Source organism: Eurosta solidaginis, chromosome 3, assembly GCF_040869045.1.
Source record: "Eurosta solidaginis isolate ZX-2024a chromosome 3, ASM4086904v1, whole genome shotgun sequence".
Classification (NCBI taxonomy): domain Eukaryota; kingdom Metazoa; phylum Arthropoda; class Insecta; order Diptera; family Tephritidae; genus Eurosta; species Eurosta solidaginis.
This window is the reverse complement of record NC_090321.1, coordinates 142247214-142269009: the sequence shown is the minus strand read 5'-3', so window position 1 is coordinate 142269009 and position 21796 is coordinate 142247214. Positions and strand designations below refer to the sequence as shown.

General features: G+C 41.5%; 1 pseudogene; it reads right to left on the bottom strand.

Annotated features, from left to right (window-relative positions):
* Window positions 1-1450: 1450 nt before the first annotated feature.
* LOC137246013 (T-complex protein 1 subunit eta-like) lies at window positions 1451-20876 on the bottom strand (annotated as a pseudogene).
* Between the last annotated feature and the right edge of the window lie 920 nt (window positions 20877-21796).

The following is a 21796-nucleotide window of genomic DNA, read 5'->3' as shown; positions in this document are numbered from 1 at the left end:
GCTGTAGGAAGTGTTTCCAAACCTCCAAAGGCAAGGCACGAACGCGCGGTTTTAGGTGGTGGATAAAGCGCAAATCCCCACGGTACCAAAAGTTAAGGTATGAATACCATGCGTGATGAAGTCAGAGGATACACTGCGACTTCTGCAAAATCAGAATCCGAACATACCGACACAGGATTGGAAGGTACTTACTGTACCTCGGAAGGTCAGTTCTACATCTTCCAAATAAACAAGCAGGCGAAGGATATATTGTACACGCAGCTTGGAAAATTGTCCTCTGGTACAGGCAAAATTTATATGCGACTCAGGAAAAGAAGTCCCGATGATAAAAATCCTAACACGCTTGAAGTGGGCGAAGTCGAAAAGGACCTCCAAAAGGACCTCAAAAGCCTAAGGGGAAAAAGACAGGTGGAGGTAGCCGACGTCACCACGAAAGTGTTAGAAGACGGCCAACAGCCAGATGGTGCTATGAGTCGAACAGAGGAACACCAGGCACAACAGTTACAAGAGGCTGAAGGGGGCTTCGAACACTCTAAACCAAAAGGGAAAGGGGAGGACGACGACGTCACGACGAAGGAGCTGGCGGGGAACAAAGAGCCCAATGGTGGTGCGAGTCCTACAGACAAACCTCCAACACAGTAAAGTGGCGTCGAGCGAACTCCTCCTAACCCCTGAGGAGGGTTCGTTTGACGTGGCGCTGATCCAGGAGCCTTGGCTCTCATCGGGAGGAAATGTATCTTTACTAAGCGCGCGCGGATTTGGCGTTTACTATGCGCAAACGGAAGGACGGATGCGAGCTGTAGTAATGGTAAGGAAACAGCTGCATTCATATATGCTGCCTAATTACACTACTGAGGACCTCGTAGTGGTGGCGTTGAGCAAAGGAATAAGCAGGCATTTATCCTGACGTCCTCCTACATGGCCAATGCTGCGGAGGTTCCACCGATGGAGTGCAAGAGGCTAGTACAGGACGAACGGCGCAAATGGAGGTTGGTCATAGGCGCGGATGCAAACGCGCACCACAATTCGTGGGGAGGAGCAGATATGAACGAGTGAGGCAAATCTCCATTTTCTTACATCCTGCAAACCAATTTGCAGATAGCCAACAGGGGAAATATCTCTACATACATTGGTCCAACATCCAGCAGTGTTTTGGATATTATACTGAGCTCCGAACGTGATATATCAAGGTATGATTGGATGGTTCTTGGTAGACCATCCTTCTCCGACCATACGTATATCAGCTTCAGTATCCCCTTAAAGAGGGTACAGAAGAGACGAACCTTTAGAAACCCTAGGTCAACAAACTGGACTAAATTCCAGAAACAGGTAGAAACGAAACTGGGACAAGCCAAAGAGGTTGCCAATGTGGAAGAACTGGAGGAGTCTAATGAATTCCTAACCAGGACGCTTATGACTGCGTATAACAAAGCTTGCCATCTAAGAGGATTCAGAGGAAAAGCAAAGCCGCCATGGTGGAGCAATGAGCTGAGTCTTCTAAGAAGACAAGTAAAAGAAATGTTTAAGCCAACAAAGACCGCGGAAAGCGAAGCGTGTCGGGACGAGTAGAGGGATCTACTGAGGATCTACAAGCGTGGAATTTCCACTGCGAAGAGAATCTCATGGAAAAGCTTCTGTACGGACATAGAGTGCTCCAGCGAAACAGCACGGTTGAGAAAAGTCCTAACAAAGGGGAATATAGTCCAGGGACTAATAAAGAAAGAGAACGGAGAATGGTCACGTAATCGTGAGGAATCCCTTGAGGTGCTTCTCGATACACATTTCCCATCGGGAGATGGTTTAGAAGAGCCAGCAGACAGCACTTACACTTCGATCACGGAGCGGATAGTGCCGGGCTTGGTGACCGATACCAAGATCGAGTGGGCAGTGAAGACGTTTTCTAAGTTTAAATCGCCGGGCCCAGATGGTATATTCCAGGCCACGCTACAAGTCTCAAGTAGGGCGGTCGTGGAATGGCTTAAAATAATATTCGATGGGTGCATAAGACTGAATCATGTACCGCACTCTTTGAGAACTGCTTTTGTAGCTTTCCTACCAAAGGCGGGGAAGATCTATCACGTGTACCCTAGCGGGTTAGAGGGTCAGAATATTCCCGCGGCAGGTATGCCTGTCGTAAGAGGCGACTAAAATACCAGATTCAAGGGGCTGTGTAGCGCAACCCTTCAGGTTACCTGCGCAATATATAGCTTTTACAAACCCAATTGTAAACCTCACCTATCCGCGGCGAATCCTGTTTCACTAACAGACGAGGCTCTGGCTAGCCCAAGCTTCTCATGGAACATGGGGGTGGGGAGGGAGGGAATGGCCTGAAGGTCTAATGTGGCCATATAAATCGTTCCCGAGATGGTCGGGCTAGCACCTTAATGGTGCTGTGGTACCGGAGCGTACCGGATCTGTATCCGGCAAAGGACCATTACATCGATAACACTCTCCAAAGCCTTCGGGGAGCAACCTTATCGCTACAAGAACAAAAACAACATCAGTCACGTGTATCCCAAAAACTATAGACCCATTAGCTTAACATCATTTCTGCTCAAAGCCTTTGAGAGGCTGATAGATGTGTACATAAAGTCCAACGTGGATGAAAAGCTGCTCTCCACAACACAACAGGCGTACACCAAAGGCAAGTCAGTAGACAGCGCATTGCATAGGGCAGCATAGAAAAAGCCCTGGAATATAAGGAATATTCTCTAGAAGTCTTCTTAAACATTGCCGGGGCTTTCAACAATGTTTCTAAGTGGGCGATTATGGATGGTCTTAATTACGTTAAAGTACATCCAGCCTTACCCAGATGGATCGACTGCATGTTAAACTGCAGTAAGATTACATCGCAATAGGGATTGTACGCGGCCACGAAATTAGAGGACAGGGGCACTCCGCAGGGAGTGTAAGGTTCCATTTCGGAACCTCCGGAAGAGTTGTACATATGTGCACACCCTACTACACACTCCGCAATCAATACCAAAAACCACGCCTTTTGTCCAAACTTTATAATTGTGTGTATATCATTTTTGATGTCAGTGATGTGGGCCGCAGTTGTATTTGACATGCGCGTTGCCACCTGTACGCGCCTGTTAAATGCAAATTGGTTTTTAACGGAACCTCCGCATATTTCAAAAAAAAAATTTAATTGGTTTTTCGCAAACAATTCATCAAATTTATAGCGTACCTGGAGACTGCTTAACTAGTTCACTCAGTCTTATATGGTGATATTTTGTTGGAAAATGTAGGTATTAAAAAACTGAAGTAGAATGAAAATTTGAAAAATGGAAGTTCAGGCATGTGAAACTTTAAATAGAAGATTTGTGAAATGCTTTGAAATTTTGAAAAAATGGGAGTTTGAAAGTATGAGAATTTGTAAAATCAAAGTATGAAAAATTTGAAGAAAATGTAAATTTGTAAAATGAATTCAAACTTGAGAAAAAAATTAAATGTAGATTTGCAAATGTTAAGATGTATAAAATGGTTCGAAAAAATTTTAAAATTATTGAAAACTGAGGTAGTAAAATTTAGACGCACGCACCGTTTTAGTAAAAAAATCCAAGTGTTTTATATAAACGGACGCACCGTTGTTATCAAAAAAAAAAAAAGATTTATCGTATTTAATGTGAACACACCGCACTTAATAAAAATTGTAAATTTTTGTATACAGATATGTAAAAAAACCCTTACGAAAAATTTTATTAATACATACATACATACATATATCATATACTTATTTTTCTGCTTCACTCCTGCTATGACGATGGCTGCCGCTGATGTTAATGCTGGCCTTCGCTGCCGACGGTGGTTGCTGTTGCTGGACTTTGCTGTTGATGGTGTTCATTGCTGCTGACGTTCGCTGCCGCTGGCGGTGGTACAGTTTATGGATCCGTTATCTGAGTGGCGTGGGTTTTCGCATGCCGTTATTATGTATATTATAATTAAATGATTTATGTTATCTCTGATCTTTTTACTTTAAAAATTTGTAGTTCGTAGAATTTAGTTCTTTATGTTATTTCCGTAGTGTTTAGTTTTTAGATAGTTTGTTGAATTAGGAAATAGTATTTTGTAGATTTTTGTTATTTCACATTTTGTTGTAATTTTATTACATTTGTTATGTTAATTTTATTATGTTCGGATCACACGCACTCAACTCACCTGTACCACCACCACGAGGCTCCAGCCTCACGGTCGCCATGTAAAATTCCATTTCGGAACCTCCGGAAGAGTTGTACATATGTGCACACCCTACTACACACTCCGCACTCAATACCAAAAACCACGTATTTTTAGTTTAGTTTTAGTTTGGTTCTTTTATTATATGTCGGTTTTAGTTTAACAAATGTTTATTAATTTACTTTACACTTGTTTAGTTTGTACGATTAGATTAAATATTTTAGGTGGATTTTATTTAATATTTTAGTTCTGCACTGCTTGCCTCTCTTCCAAACTTTATAATTGTGTGTATATCATTTTTGATGTCAGTGATGTGGGCCGCAGTTGTATTTGACATGCGCGTTGCCACCTGTACGCGCCTGTCAAATACAACTCAAGGGCCAACCACAAATAATACCTTATTATATTTTGGTATAAGGCTTATGTTCCTTATAGGAGGGGTGCTATCACCTCTGCTGTGGACGCTGGTCATTAACCAACTGCTCAGGGGATTCTACGAGGGACCAGCAAAACTTACGGTTTACGCAGATGACGTTGCATATGGTCTTGTTTACAAAGAGGTACAAAGTCTCTAAGTTAGGAGGGGCGACCCTACGGGAGAAACCGTGCACAAAATATCTAGGAATCATCCTAGACAGTAAGCTGTCATGGAAGCTCAACGTGGAGGAGAGGGTGAGGAAGGCTTCAACGGCACTTTATGCATGTAAAAGAATGCAAAAGAACCGGCATATATGATCAGAAGGCACTCGAAGTCGATGCCTGAAAACTAACAACCAAAAGCAATAATTATCATTTCACTAACACAAATTTTATAGTTTTTTTCGGGGGTTGGACACAATCTTTTCATTATAGTACTTAACAATTTAAGGGCTTCATTCTGTATTGCGAACGATAGCTCAGACGAACTATTCGCCTCCAAAAAATTTCGTCTAGCAATAGTATTCTCTATCATTTTCGTTCGGTCTTTACGTTTCTAACTAACAGGAAGGCAAAAGCAATTGTCAAGTGATAAGTTGCCGTCGTTTAACATAGTGCAAAAAAACTAGCGATTCGTCTCTGATCCGCAACGGAAGTTCGTTTCGTAATAGAGAATGAGGCGCTAAGATTAGACATTTTTCTTTCAATTTGTATTTTGACTTACCAGCAACAACAGAATCATGTTTAATTGTACGCCGCACAATCATTATAGCATCATGTAACGAAGCTCATTGTCTTCCAAAAATTGTTCGGCACCGACACGTAAAATCAATGTACATGTTCTAACATTAACGCAACGTTTAAATAATTATAATCTATGAAAATAAAATCAATGTCAAACCAACTATCAAACCTTGGAAAATGTTGAAACGTTCACCACCAACTTGACGTTCTTCAAAGTAATCACATTGACCCAAACACTTGAAGGTAATAGTCTAGTTGAGGGGTCGACTGCTAATACGCTACCAAGGCGAGAGAGGTGTCAAACGACGCGTCTTGACATCAGTATTAATAAGCCGAAGGCGGAAAATAAAAATTTTAACGCGTTCAAAAGATATTAACGAAAAACCGAAAAAAGACCCACGGGTACCTCCGAAACCGGGAGTCTGATCCATAGTATTTTTGCGCAGAACAACTTTCTGCGTTGACGGCCTTCGGCCGCGCTTATAAAAAATAACCCTGGGCTACGCCATGCCAAGTCCGGGTGTGTGGTATAACCGTGGCTACCGCCACGGCGATGCACAATTTTTTTTGTGGGTACGAACACAACAACAACCACATGGAAATCGCCAACTTCAACTGCAAATATCTCCGGACAGAGATAAAATTTCCGCCTTCGGATTATTGTTCTCGAGATTAATACGCGTCTTTTGACACCTCACTTGATATTTTTGGTAGCGTATTAGCAGTCGACCCCTCAACTAGACTATTACCCACTTGAATTAAGCTGTAGTCATAATAACACCACCACAAGCTTTCATTGTACGTTTAAAATCTTCTTCTGGTACACTAACAACACAGAACATATCACGATCTGCAAAATACTGTGTACCAACATCACCAATTGGTAGTTTAGATAACACAACCTTGGCGCCTTACTTAGCTAGTTTATTGTACAGAATACGCCATTCAGCATCAACAATTTTCTGATACTCTTGAGCATTATCAACACGTACTTCAGCATTAATTAATTTTAATTTTTTTTGTGACTTTGGGGCCATCAAAGGAAACTACAGCGTCCACAACCATTTTAGAAAAGAAATGTTTTTGTTGATGAATAAGTATGGAGGACATTGCTGTGGCAGCGCATTTTTCCAATAAACACTTGTTCCTTTGATTGGCGCTTCGACATGTACAGCCATGTCATATTTTGGTCATGCATAATTGTAATGCTTTACGTATAGCTTTAATGATGATAGGTGTTTGCACGTCTTCCTCAACATAGGACTTAACTTCTTTTAAGATTTCACCTGCTTAAAGTACCACTGAAGTGGTGCCATCGCCAAAACAAAAAACAAACCTCAGCATCTTGAGATTTGGCGATGTCGACTAGAGTTTTACGGCGGGATGCACAATATCCAATTGTTTCATAATGGTTGCACCATCATTTGAAATTGTGGCCTTACCATCAACAATATGCTGGTCCATACTGCGTGGACCCAATGCAGTGCCTACAGCGTCCACAATTGATTGCGAGGCATTGATGTGGGATATGAGTTGGGGTTTACCTTGAGAGCTATCGGTACCCAAACATTTTTTGCACAAAAACTCATATGTACCCAATACAAGTTCAGGACGTTCATATTTATCGACACGCTGTCCGGTATGGCCCAAATGTTGGAAATATTCAGTTGGCACTGTTGAGAAAAAATATGGATCAATGAACACAAGTAAAAGTGAAAGATTTGTTTTACCATCTGTTGTCACTTTACACATAATACATTGGAACCGACGACCAGCATCTACAAATTACATATTAGCCTTGCAACGATTACATCATATTGGTCCCAATTCACCAAAATTTACAATGGGTGGCTCATATTCACCCTCAACCGTGCGTGCCATTGGTGAGATGGTAATTGTAAAGGACAAAGCTGTTGTTTTTCATAAATCAGCTGTTGCAAGTATGCAATACAAAAAGGACCTGCAAACGACAAAGATTAATGTAATTGCCGAACAAAACATTAATTTCAAATATCAATACCTAACGTAACGTGGCGAGGAGTTACCCTGATCTTGTCCCACATATTTTGTGTTCACCGCCACGGTGATGCACAATTTTTTGTGTGGGTACAAACACAACAACAACCACATGAAAATCGCCAACTTCAACTGCAAATATTTCCGGACAGAGATAACATTTTTCTTTTACGCCTTCGGATTATTGTTCTCGAGATTAATACGCGTCTTTTGATACCTCACTCGAAAATCTTAGCCCAACTTTAGGGTGGGTACCGTAAACTGCACTACTACCAAATTTTTGTATAATAACGTTTCAAAATTGCAAGTGATGTTGTCTGTAGATTTTCTAAAATGCTTACAAAAGCGATTAACGGAACGCCGAGTTAAAGTTCGCCAAACATTGATGTTGTACCCAAACACTGGCCAATTTCCCGTTCATGATTATTTTTTAGATTACGCTTCCTAAAGTGAAACAAAAAATACACTGTAGCACTGTATGATCGTTTGTTTGGGGAGAATCAAGTTGACACGTTCCAGTACAGAGCTAAGTGTTTCGAATTCAGAAAATGATTTAAAGAGTGAGTTGGATAAGACCATTCGCTATATTCAAAACCCAAATCATTTAGCGATTTAGTGCAAAGGTATTTTGGACGATTTTGTATATTTTGCCAAACCAGAAATAGACAGAAAGTCTTGAAAAATTGTATAACGCATTACTGACAATAAGTCCACTAGAAAACAATAGATTGAGCCCGAAACATTTAAACTGTATTTTATTTTTAAAATATTACTTTTATCGCAATAAGTTAAGTCTTCACATATGAGGACTTTTTGTTACCATAATTAAATATTATACTTTGAAATGAAATAAGGCTTAATATAATTTTGTTTATAACTGTATTAAATTTAGTTTTTTTGTTTTTAATAAACGATTTACCTATTGGTATGTTAACCTTTTATTTTTAGCTGAACGGAAATTTTATTATTTTGGACAAGTTGGTTGGTTGGTTGCTGTGCTGCCCGGCTATGGAGCCGGGCCCAAGTAGCGCTCTAGGCGTCATTTTGATGCACTTTCTCCTGGAACCAATTATGTGTTGACTGATGTACCGCGCGTGTTGCTTTACTCAAACCACTTGGTTAAAACTATAAACTTACTGATGTCCTTGATGCGGCAGTTTGACACCGCCCTTAATTCGGGAAACATATAGTTGTCTAGAGTTCGGGAGGGCTGGGAACTCGCAGAGGAAGTGGGTAACCGATTCCTCGGCACCCTCCTGTCTACAGCTCCTACACCTCTCATTGTAGGGGATACCCATTCTACTAGCGTGCGGGCCAAACGGCCAGTGCCCTGTAATAGTGGCCGTGATTCTGTGTATTTCCTGCGTAGACCTATTCGATTAGATTAGATTATTTATTTATTACGGCCAGAAGCCTAATTCGTAAATTTTAAAATATTACAGTTTTTTATCTTATAGCTAAGGTTTTACAATATTCATATAATTTTGTTTTAAATACTGTTATTTGGTTGCAACTTTTTATATCCATAGGCAGATCATTGTAACTTTTCAGACCCTTGTAGAAAATGTTCTGTTGATCAGTTTCAGTTCTAAAAAACGGCAGTTTGAAATTATGTTTGCTCCTCGTATTTATGTTGTGAGTTTGCTCAACTAATGCTATATTTTTATTTAAATACTCAGGTACATTTCCATGTTTGATATTAAATTTGAATTTCATGGAGTGGAAAAAAATCTTTTGTTTCACACTTAACCAGTCTAAAGTCTTCAACATGTCAGCCGTTCGTGTATCTCTAGGTTTCTGAAGAATAAATCTGCATCTATTTTGAAGCTTTTGGAGCTTGTCTACTTCTTTATCCGTAATTATGAATAGAATGGACGGGCAGTACACGAAGTGCGGTTCTATAACTGATTTATATAAGATTATTTTGTACTTTTTCTGAATAAATTTAGTAGTTCTCTGCATCACTCCTATTTTATTAGCAACTTTTTTAATTGTATAATTTATATGATCTTCAAATTTGAGTTTATTATCAATTATTATTCCTAAGTATTTTATACTGTTAACTCTTTGTATGATTTCATCATTTATTTTTAGCTCGGCTATATCCTCCTCATTGATATTCCTCCTTGTTATTATCATATATTTAGTTTTATTTATGTTTAGTTTCAGTCTATTACCACACAACCATATATACAATTTATTTATTTCATGTTGCATTTTGGCGAGTGCAGTATTAATATTATTTTCACTTATCATAATTAATGCATCATTCGCAAAAAGTCTAATTTCACAACCTTCGATAGCACTGACTATGTCATTTATGTATATAAGAAATAATATAGGTGCCAATACTGAGCCTTGAGGTAACCCTATGGGTACCTCTAATTCATCCGACGTCATAGCATTTATAACTGTTTTCTGCTTTCTCTGCTTCAAATAGTTGCGGAACCATTTAAGTTCAATATCAGTTATGCCAATCCGCTGCATTTTTTTATTAATATCTCTCTATCCACCGTTTCAAAAGCTCTTTTGAGGTAAAGGAAAACTGAAACCACTACTTTTTTGTTGTTTAGCTCTTCTTTCCAATCAGATATCACCAAGTTCAGCGCTGTCTCACAGGAGTGTTTTTTCCTAAATCCTGACTGTTGGTAGACTAGTATATTATTTACTTCAAGATGATTCACCAACTGATTCTTAACAACGACTTCGAGAATTTTAGCATCACTTGGCAGGGTATTTATGGGTCTAAGTTCTTCAGGTTGCTTGTCTTTTTAACTTTTTCCACAGGTATTATTGTTGACGTTTTCCACATTTCAGGTACTACACCATCTTCTAAGCTGTTATTAATTATTTGAGCATAGAATTATCCGGTATACGATATACAATATTTTAGTACACCTTCGCATAGCAGTTTTCTTCCACCTATTTTATATTTAAAGTCTGTTAACACCATCGGTGGTAATTTCAGCAAACTTTAATTTTGAATGGACTTGTGTATCCTCTAGTGCTACTTGACAGGTTTCGATGTTATTATTAATTTCAATCATACTGTTTACAAAAAATCTATTTAGACCATTCGCCAGATCGGTTTCGTTTTCAACCAGTATGCCATCCAGTATCACCTTTTTTATCCCTTCGTTATCTTTAGTTTGGTTGACCGTTTGTTTGAGATATTTCCACATTTCTTTAGCATTATATTCATTCAAAATGATTTTATTCTCCATATACTTTATTTTTTTTAATTTGACTAATTTTTTGTTAGACCTATTTATATTTTTATATTCATCCCACTCTCCAGTTTGTAACGCACGCGTGTACATATTGTATTTATATTTATTCATTTGTGCCAATTCTCTGTCATACCATTTATTTATTAACTTGATATGCACTTCTTTCTCGTAGGTTAACCTTTCCATAGCCTGAATCATTATATTATTAATTAATTCGACTTTTACATCAATTGATAAGTTTATTGTAAGGTTGAAGTTAAATGATCTAAGGATGCTTATTAAAATATCACTATTATATTTGTCCCATGCTATGATTTTCTTGGTCAGTCTCATCTTGTATACTTTGGACGTTTTAATATTAAATTTTATAGTTTCATGATCAGATATTTTGTATTCCTGCAAATTATTACAGAGAATTTCATCCGAGTTTGAAAATAATAGATCAATTTTCGATTCACTTGTATCTGTGATTCGCGTATTAAATTCTATTTTTTGGCTCATCCCCATCACAGCAAATATCTCATTTAATTTAGTAATATATGTTGAAATGCAGTTCATGTTAATATTAAAATCACCGACTACTATATTATGGTTACTTTTTTCAAATTTATCAATTAGAATTTCATTTAGGTATTCAAGAAAAGCTGCATCACTTTTTATCAACCTTCTTCAGTTTTATTACAATGCACCAAACGTTTTCATTTATGTTAGCATTATAGATTACTTTAACATCAATTGTACTATGTTCATAAACTAACACACCTCCTGTGTGCCTGCTATGGGAATCACATCTTATCATTTTATAGGTTGCTATTTTTAATTCATTGTCTGGAATATCTTTGCTTGTACATGTTTCACAGCACAGTATGATGCCTGGTCTATGAACTTCCGCCAACACTTCCAACTCTGATTTGTTAGCTACTAGGCTATTTATGTTTAAATAGATGCATTTAAAGTCATTGTTGATGTCCTTTGTGGATCTTTTTTGGTACTTTGATACTCTACGTTGCATAACATTAGCATGGTCCAGGTGAGCCAGTGGCCTGATTGTTAGTTGCTAGTATCCCAGTCTTTGTTTTTTACATTTAAGTGTTTTAAGTAGACAGGGCAATGTCTGCTATTGCAAGGGTGATTGGTATCAAGCCCTAGATTTAATTTCTCATTAGCTCTAATGCAATTTATGCACATGTTTTTTGGTTGTTCCTTGCACTCCATGGGTTTATGTATACCCAAGCATTTGCTACAAACATCTTCATTTTTGCATTCACTAGCTTTATGGTTGTATCCTTTACATTTAAAACACATTGTTATATCAACACCATCGTATATTTTGCACCTTTCCCATCCTATATTCAGTTTATATAATTTTAACGCTTCAGTGAATATTTCCACATCCACCTCAACTATTGCATTATAATAATTTTTGTGACTAACTTTAACATTATATTGCTTTATAATTTTTACTTCACCCTGTTCAAAGCATTTATTTTGTTTTCGCAGACATTCAGTTAATTCATCACCATTCTTTTCAAATTGCGTACCTGTTATAAATAGTCTTGGTTTATATTCACGAGTATCTTTATCTCATATTCATTGCTAATTTCTTTGTCCATTATTTCTTTTATTTTATCTCTTTCATTTTCATCAACACTATCGATCACCATAATACCATTATTACCAGCTTTAATATCTGTTATCTTTAGTTCCTTAGGATTAATTTTATTGTTTAAATCTTTCTTGGTTTTTTCACACGATTGTTTTACTTTCGGTTTAACAATAATTTAGTATATCATCGGTTCTTTTCTGGTTGTACTCTGGCCAGATTAGTTTGGTGGTTCTACAGGGGTCCGTAGAGTGCCAATCACGGGTGGCCGGGAACCCAGCTGAGTGTGATAGCTGCCTGGTTAGTTGCTTCACGTAGCACCCTCTTACAGTTGTCGACGGCTTTTGAGGATGTGTACGGTGATTCTAGTGCTTTTAGCGCCGCTTGACTGTCAGAGTATATGACTACCTCACCGTCTATCCGTTTCTGCAGCAGGAAGATGCAGGCCCTCTCTATTCCTTCCAGCTCTGCTTGGAAGATGCTGGTTGTGTTTTGAAGGCGGATGGGGATTGCGACGTTTAGTTGGTTGGAGAAGACACCTGCGCCGACGCCGCAGTCCTTTTTGGATCCGTCAGTGTAGAGTGAGGTGACCCCCTCCCTACCAATTTTGTCGGCCGACCAATCCGTTCTAGAGGGTATCTGCACCTTGTAATTTCTGTCGAAGATCAGTGTTTTCGAGAGGTAATCTGTTGTCGAATCCAATCGGCGAGCCTTGTTAGGATGTCACTATGGCCATATCGTTTTTCTGTCCAGCATCCAGACTCCCTTAGCCTGATGGCTGTGCTGATCGCTGTATATCTGGTGTGAAGGGCCAGTGGCAGCAGGTTAAGTATACCATTTAGTGCGTCCGTTGAGCACGATCTAAGTGCACCTGTTACTCCTGCGCATGCTGCCCTTTGTATTTTGTCTAGGTTTTTAGTGTTGTATTGCTTGTTCATGGCTCCGTACATCAGGATAGGCCTTATGACCGCCGTATAGAGCCACATCATGAGTTTTGGCTTTAGCCCCCAATTTCTGCTGACTATTCTCTTGCACGAGTAGTATGCGATATACGCCTTCTCTACCCTTTTTTCGATATTGGTTTTCCAATTTAACTTGTTGTCTATTACCATGCCTAGGTACTTAACTCTAGTTGAGAGTGAGAGTTCCGTACCATCTAGTGAGGGCAGTCGAAATGTTGGTATTTTCGTTCTGTTACTGAACAGTATCAGTTCTGTTTTGCTAGGGTTGATGTTGAGGCCGCACGATGCCGCCTAGGTAAGTAGCCTGCTTAGCGCACCCTGAAGGATGTCGCTTAGCGTGGAGGGAAAAGCCCCCGAGACTGCAATGACCACGTCGTCTGCGTATGCTAATGCCTTAACACCATTCTTGTCGAGTACGAGTAGTATCTCGTTCAGTGCATTGACCCAGAGTAGTACGGGGGGGCCCCGCCCTGCGGTGTACCTCTACCAACTTTGCGAGTCCATCCACAAATGTGGTTGTCAACTCCGGCGCTTTGCAGGGCTTTCACAATTGTGCCGGTTTCGATGTTGTTGAAGGCGCCTTCTATATCTAGGAAAGCTGCTAGTGTGAATTGTTTGTAGTGTAGTGATCTTTCCACAAAGCCCGTTAGCTCATGGAGGGTGGTCTCCGTAGATCTTCCCTTCATGTAGGCGTACTGTGCCTTTGACAGGTTTGGTCCTGTTATTATTGATCTAATATATATATCCAGAAGCCTTTCAAGGACCTTGAGCATGAAGGATGTGAGGCTTATTGGTCTGTAGTCTTTGGTATTTTCGTGTGTGCGTCTGCCCGCTTTTGGCAGAAAGATTACTTTTGTTTTTCTTTAGCTTTGTGGGATATAGGTCAGGGCGATACTCGCTCTGTATACCATTCCAGCCAGATAATCATTAGATCACCTAGCTTTTGTAGCATTACCGGGATAATGCCATCAAGACCGGGTGATTTGAATGGAGAGAAGCCATTTATGCAAACCTGATTTTTTCGCTGTCTATTATCCTGTCCAGTAAGCATTCTGAGGGCTGAGAGTCCCTGCAGAGAGATTCCTTTACTGGTGCTAGATCGCATCTAGGGACGTGAGTATTGATGAGTGTGCCCAGGGAGTCCTCTGCTGAGTTTGTCCATAGGACTACCTCACTTCTTACGAGGTGATTGTTGTGGTGTTCTTTGGACAGAATTTTACTCAGTCTGGAGGACTCACGAGTGTTCTCTATTGAGGAGCAGAAGGATTGTCAGGACACAGCCTTCGCTACCCTTATAGCTTTTTTATATGCTTTGAGCGCCTCCCTATATGGCTGCCACTCCTTGGTTATGATGCACTCATTAAATGCCTTCCGTACTGTCGTTCTAAGTTTCCTAAGGTCCCTGCTCCACCAGGGTGGGGACTTCTTTTTACGAATACTAAATGCGGTGCACCTGTTGTAAGAGGTAGTTAGCGCGAGCTCTACCTTGCCGACTAGCTCATCGAGCTTTTGCGGGCAGTTTATGTTAGGTTCGCTTATTTCTAAAGCTGGCGTAGATAGCCTTACAAATTTATCCCACCTTGTTCTTCTTGAGTTTCTGTAGCGGTGAGTCTGGCCAGATCCAAATTTGATGTCGAAGAAGATCCAGCGGTGGTTCGAGAGAGAGGCTTTGTCTGACACTCTCCAGTTTTCCACTAGCGCCGGGTCTTCGTCGGTTGTCAAAGTTAGATCTAGGACTTCCTCCCAGCCCTGAAACCTGTCTGAACCAGGGAATATAAAAGTGGGCTTGTAGCCGCTGTTGCAAATACTGAGGTTAGAATTAAGAATAAAGTGTAGAAGGGACTCACCTCTCTCGTTGGTTGAGGAGCTGCCCCATAACGTGTTTCTTGCATTGGCGTCGCAACCTATAATTATGCTGCACCCGCCGCTATTATAAAGTGTGCCAGCTCTGGAGGTGGAGCCATCCTCTCATGGGCCATGTAGGCCGAGACCACGTAGATGGCCTGGTTGGACACGCCCTCTAGCTTTACCACTCTTAAGTCTGCTGTGCTGTAATTTGAACATAAGGAAGCATTTATACCTTTTTTGATTAAAATGCCTGCTCTTGGCTTACCTGCATCCGTTTTGAAGAACAGATTGTGTGTGCTGATGTTTAGCCCCCTGATTTCCTGATTGTGGACCCAGGGCTCTTGAATTAAGGTGATGTGGATGTCCTCCTCACCGAGAAGGATTTTAATATTATCTGTAGCACTTTTAGAGTGCTGCAGATTAATCTGCATACACTTATACTTCTGTTGTGTCCCCGTCCCTGATATTGACACCCTGCAGCAGATTACCTGCCCCTTCAATTTCATCAGGGTCGTCTTCAGCAGGGATTGTGTCGCCGCGGAATACCTTTACCTTGGCCATACGAAAAGCAAAGGCAATTTTGTAGTCCGCCTTGGCCAGAGCCTCTAGGGACTCCTCGCAAATGGCCACCAGGATTGGTTTGCTGGGTTTCGACGGCGTTTCTTCTTTTATTAGCTGCCATTCTGCAATGGCCGGAATGTTGCTGTTATAAAGCTTGATACAATCCAGCAACTCCTCTCCCGAGTCCTCCAGGGGGGAAGCCAAATGCGTGCACGAGGTCTCTTCGGAACCTCTGAGGCAGGTATTAGCCTTAGCTGGAGGCTGTTTACCTCTCCGCTAATTTGTGCTACACACCTTTTCAGAAATTCCAACGAGACCTGGTCCACACACCTGAGTATCCTGTATCCTCTCAGGGTCTCGGACGAGTCAAAGACTGGGAGAGGTCCAGTCGGGCTGTCGCGCACGTGCCGCATGGCAAGTTTCGACAGCCCGACCTCGATCTCCACCCAGTTCTGCTGAATTGTTGCTGGCGATCGACTGTCAGCATCCACTATGGCCACTTGGAGGTGGACTTTTTCGAAACAGCCTCACTGCTATTTTCATGGCCGGATCTGTTTCTCTTTTGAGAAACGTCCCCAGCCGAGCTTGGTTGTCTAGGTTGTTGAGGAGTCGGATGCTCCATTTGGAAGCGTTCGTACTCCTCCAGAACCGATGTGAGAGATACGACGTCAACAGAACCGCTTGCGATCTCGCCACTTTGTATTCTCCGTAGAGTATTCAGCGCTCGCTGGTACCTATTAAGCCTAATATTTCCTTGACTTTTTCCCTCTTCTTTCCTTTGGAGGCCTGTGTACTGTGGTTGGTACCACCAGCCTCTTTAGGGTTGGAAGTTGGTCCCTGGGTACTGTGGTTGGTACCCATCTGGACCTTTTTTACTGTTGTTGTTGCTACTGATTGAGCCTCTGGTGTACTGTGGATGGTACTACCGCCAGCGCTGGTAATCGTCTTCTGACTGGAGGCGCATGTGGCAACGGGGCCCTGTGCGAAATAATGTCCGTAGTCGTTGTCCTTATCGTCGTCGCCATCTCCGTCTTCGTCAGTGTAATGTCCATTGTAGAGTCGTTTGCGTCCAGTGTCGTTTCGTCCGAGTTTTTGTTTTTTTGTTTGTTTGGTGATTTGTGTTTTGGTTCATGTTGGTCCCACGAGTAAGACGGAAAAGGTTGGTCACTCGTCCACAGAGCCGGTATGCGTTGAGAAGGCACTTATACAACCGACCTTGCTCGGGCGTCGGAGGGGACCGTTCGGGATCAGCAATTGTATTAACCCACCCGCTGACCATTCATCCATCGGCACGGGTACCTCAACACCTTGGATTGGGGCGGTGCTGGTGCGGCAATCCTCCTCCCATCGTTACAGTCACAGGAGACGTAAACTGACCTGTTGAGATCTGTTTACAATCCCACGGTTGCAAGCCACGAGAGGCATTCCTCTTAGTTCACCACCGTCTGAGGTTCTCTAATATAGAGATTCCTCAGGCAGTCGTTTAAGCCCCCTCGCCAGCCACAAGGCGACCAGCACGAGAGGGTTTTGGAAAAGTAACAAAAAAACGGTTTATCCGGGTTTCCCCGGGTTTGAGAACTTAAAACCGGTTTTTTTCTAATTAACATTTTTCGAATAATCGGAAAACCGGTTTTTGAGAAGTTGAATAATCGAACACCCTAATGTCAACTCTACTGGTGCCAATTTATATCATGTCCCGATTTCGTCGCCAATACTAAACAACAACGCCCAAACGTGTATTCAACCATATAGCCAGCCTTTCATACGAAAAATTCAGGATTTGCCGCAGTTTTCAGGTTTGCCTGATGTTTGCTGTAGCTTATAAAGAGACTACGCATTTATATTCATATACGGACGTGGAAAATTTACTTCGGCTACAAAAAGCACTGAAAAGAGCTGCCCGCAACAAATTTGAATCATTGTTAATCCATCCATCAAGCGTGGATGCAGTCATGTCATCGTTGGAGTTCCATTTTGAACGACCAGAAGTACTCATACGCATTCAGCTCACTAAAGCAAGATTATTTCCACCCATCACCGCTGGAAGAATCAACCAAATCGCCAAGTTCAGTTCCATGGTAAACAATTTGGTTGCATTTTTCGAAAACCTTGGAGCTGTTCCGCACCTTACAAACCCAAGTATACTCGATGAATTGGTGGGAAAGTTGCCATTATATAAACGCGAGAAGTAGGCGCGTCAAAAACATGCAATAAATACACCGTACCCTAAAATTTGAGTTCATGATTACTGCAAGTTTCTTTGTATATTCTAATGGCTATTGAAGTAAATAAATAATCTGACAGCCCAGAACAGCTGACAAGAAAATGGAATAAGTCAGCAAATACCGTACTTGCCATATCCGAAGATAATTTTAAGTGCCTGTTTCGTAAAGACAACCGTAAGCTACATCAAATGCGAGAAACGATGGGAAATTGTAAAAACAAACAAGGTTTGTTTTGACTGCCTGTATCCGGGCCATAGTATTGTAACGAATTTAGGAAAATTCCGCTTATTTGCAACCTTCTACCTCTAACGTTCGAATCACTAAACTGTTGAATAAATAACTCCACTATTCAATAATGTAAAATGGCCTTTATTAATAACACTTCTACTACTCGACAGATAGCGTGCTTAAATCAAACTGACTATGATTGCTCAGATTGCGCTCTTTTATACTCTTCGATTTCCTCGTTCCATACCTCTAGGCGGTTCTAGCATTTACTTAGTTACCAGCTATGAAATTATAACTACAGATACACGTGTATAGCTTCTCATATGCGCGTGTATATGTGAGTGATAATTGCACAAATAATTGCCTACTTTTGGGAGTATCTCAGATATATGCATGTGTTTGGCGTTGCTCTTCGCTGCTTGTATGGACATACTTACAAATCTCTCGATCTAAACGCTGCCAGCCTCTCCAAATAAACCACTTTCATTTTGGTTCGTGGTTTACCAATGGTTTGTATGCGGTACCCTACATCGTTGATCCGTTTTACAACTTTGTATGGGTCTTTCCAATTACACTGAAATTTGGGGGACGAACCTTTTCTTCGTTGTGGGTTGCATAACAGCGCAAAATCTCCTTCCTGAAAACCTCCCGAATTAATTGCTTTATCGTATCTGGCTTTCATCTTGTCACTCATAATCTTTGCTGGTTGCCTTACAAGATCGTGTATCTCTCTCAGCTCTTCTTCCAAGACACCAGTGGATTTCTTGACATTTCTCTCCGCATCGGCATCTATCCCAAACTTCAAATCAGCTGGCAGTCGAAGATCATTGCCCTGAAATATATTGCTTCATCTGGCCATGACTTCGTGCTTTGGGCCCTATGGCTCTGCTGTAAACCTCGCAGTTGGCAATCCACTCAGTGACCGACTGACGGCAACCAACCCAATAGAATCTCTGTTTAATCTTCTTGAGCGTCTTCGTGATTCCAAGATGACCTCCGCTTGGACCATTATGCAGCTCACTGAGCACGTCGGGAATCCTCTTTCTGTGAACAACTATCAGTTTCTTCTTGCATTGACAATCCTCACCCTCCCATACTCGATGCAAGCAACCGGATTCAATTCTAAACTGTTCCACTGTGCCCAATATGACTTCGCAATGGGACTCTCTGCTGACATCTCCTCTCTGTTTGGTCTTTCGTTTCGTTCGAACCCTTGCATAACATGTGACAGATCAGTATCTTCTAGCTGACACTTCCTTAGTTGTTCCTTGTCCCATTCATCCGTACATGTTATAGTCATTAGCCGGACATCTATAATGTCTTCTTTAGCCTCGGCCTTTGAACAGAGCTTGCATTCCAAACTACATGGTCTTCGTGACATTGCATCACAATTTCCATGGGTACTACCTTTTCGATTCTCAATGGAAAAGTCATAGCTTTGTAGTCTCTCGATCCACCGTGCCAATTGTCCTTACGGATTACGGAACTACAGAAGCCATTCAACGCTGCGTGATCGGTCCTGATGCAGAATCGGTGGCCGCACAGGTATTTGTGAAAATGTTTAACGCAATAGTTCCTCTCTGGCTTTCCAATCGAACGGCTGTAATATGCAACTACCTTCTCGTGTCCATCGACCAGTTGCGATAAAATGCCTTCTATAGCATATCCACTCGCATCTGTATCTAGAATAAATGTTACTCCTGGAATCGGATATGCCAACATTGGGGTAGTGCACAAACGCTCCTTCAATGTTTGGAAAGCCACTCCTTGCTCCTTCTTCCATTCAAAAGCTTTATCTTTTTTGTAAGCTCATGGTGGCTATGGGCTACGCTGGAAAAGTTTGGTACAAATCGGCGGTAATATGTGCACAGCCCAAGGAAACTTCTTAATTCATGCAAGTTCTGTGATCTTGGCCAATCCTTTACTGCCTCTATCTTTTCATTCGCTGTACAGATGCCTTCTGTCGTTACCTTGTGACCCAAATAATTTACTTCCTTTTTAAACAGCGAACACTTTGTTAGACTTAGTTTCAGACCAGCGCCAGCTATTCTCTGGAAAACTTCCTCCAAGTTCTTAAGATGGTCATCAAAGTTCTTGCCCAATACGATGATGGCGTCCAGGTACACCAAGCATGTTTTCCAATGTAGTCCTTTCAGTACCTGGTCCGTGAGTCTCTCAAAAGTAGGTGGTACATTACAAAGTCCAAGAGGCATCACTGTAAATTGCCAAACACCATCACCGACACTGAAGGCTGTTTTCTCTTTATCTTCCTCCTTCACCTCAACTTGCCAGTAGCCGCTTTTCAAGTCCAGTGTGGAAAACCATTTCGTACCAGATAGCGAGTCCAGAGTATCGTCAATTCTTGGCAATGGGTAGCTATCCTTTTTCGTGACGCCGCTCAACATGCGGTAGTCCACGCAAAACCTCATTTTCCCTTCCTTCTTCTCCCCAATTACGACCGGTGAGCTCCATGGACTAGCTAATGGCTCGATGACGCCGCCGTCGTTCATTTCTTGTACGATTTGACTCACAACTTCCCTCTTCGCCAGTGGAACACTACGAGGAGCTTGACGTATCGGCCTAGCCTCTCCAGTGTCAATTTGATGTTTCACAACATTGGTGCGGCCTGGTTTGGAACCATCCTGGTCAAATATGTATGCGTACTTCAGGAGCAGTTGCTTTGCCTTACTCTGATAATCTTGATCTAGCCCCTCCGTCCATGCCGTGATGTCATTTGAAAGATCAGTCTTGCTAGTTGAAACGTGGTCCTGGAGCTGTTCACAGTTAATAACTACTTCAGCCTCCAATATAGCTCATTGAGTACTCTTACCGGAATACGTCCATCCTGCTTTGTCATAGCCATGGTTTTTCCTACAACTGTGTTCAGTGTTGATTTGTTTGCTGCCTCGACAACCCACAATTTGTTTTTCCAACAATCTCCATCAACCTTTGCCCAGAAGACTGCTTCTGATTTTGGTGGTATTTGCTGGCTCTTCCACCAGCACTCGCTTACTGGTGTAGTCCCTCTCGTAGCCGAAATCAAGTGGCACATCCATGTTCTTATATCACATCGTCTTGCTTTGCATGTCGATCTTGATGCCTTGGTCGATTAAGAAGTCCACTCCAATTATGATTTCATCAACAATCTCTGCCACTATAAAATTTGTACTACTGTGACGTTCCCAATTGTGACTTCACATGATACTTCTCCCAGAACCGTGGTGTTTTCTCCAGTGGCTGTACGCAAACTTGCTCCATGCAATGGTTTTATTTTCTTGTTGACTAAATCCGCTCGAATTATGGAATGAGATGCACCCGTATCTACAGTCAGTAAACGTTCCTTTCCATCCACATGTCCTCCGATAGTAAGATTGTTTGAGCTTCTTCCAATTTGCGAGGTAGAGATTATGGGGCATTCAATTGAAGGAGACAGATGTCGCCCCTTGCGGCTGAATCGCTTTAGTTTATCGATTGAGTGGACTTGGAGATTTGCTCATCTCCTTCAACTCTGCGTTTACGTCCACCCACACTGTTGGAACTATTGAGACCGGTACTGTAATGACGTGCAATGTGGCCTGGGTTGCTGCACTTGAAACATTTCATAACTCCAGATTTTTTCTGTTGTGACCCCTTCAGTGCTGCCAAAATTGTGTCTACCCAGTCTGGCCTTTCTACTTCCACGCGATGAGCTTTGTACGCTGGTTTACTCAAAAGTGAGGCTGTTTCCTGAGTCAGTGCATGCGATACCGTTTCAGCAAATATTAGTTTAGGATTCGCATATGT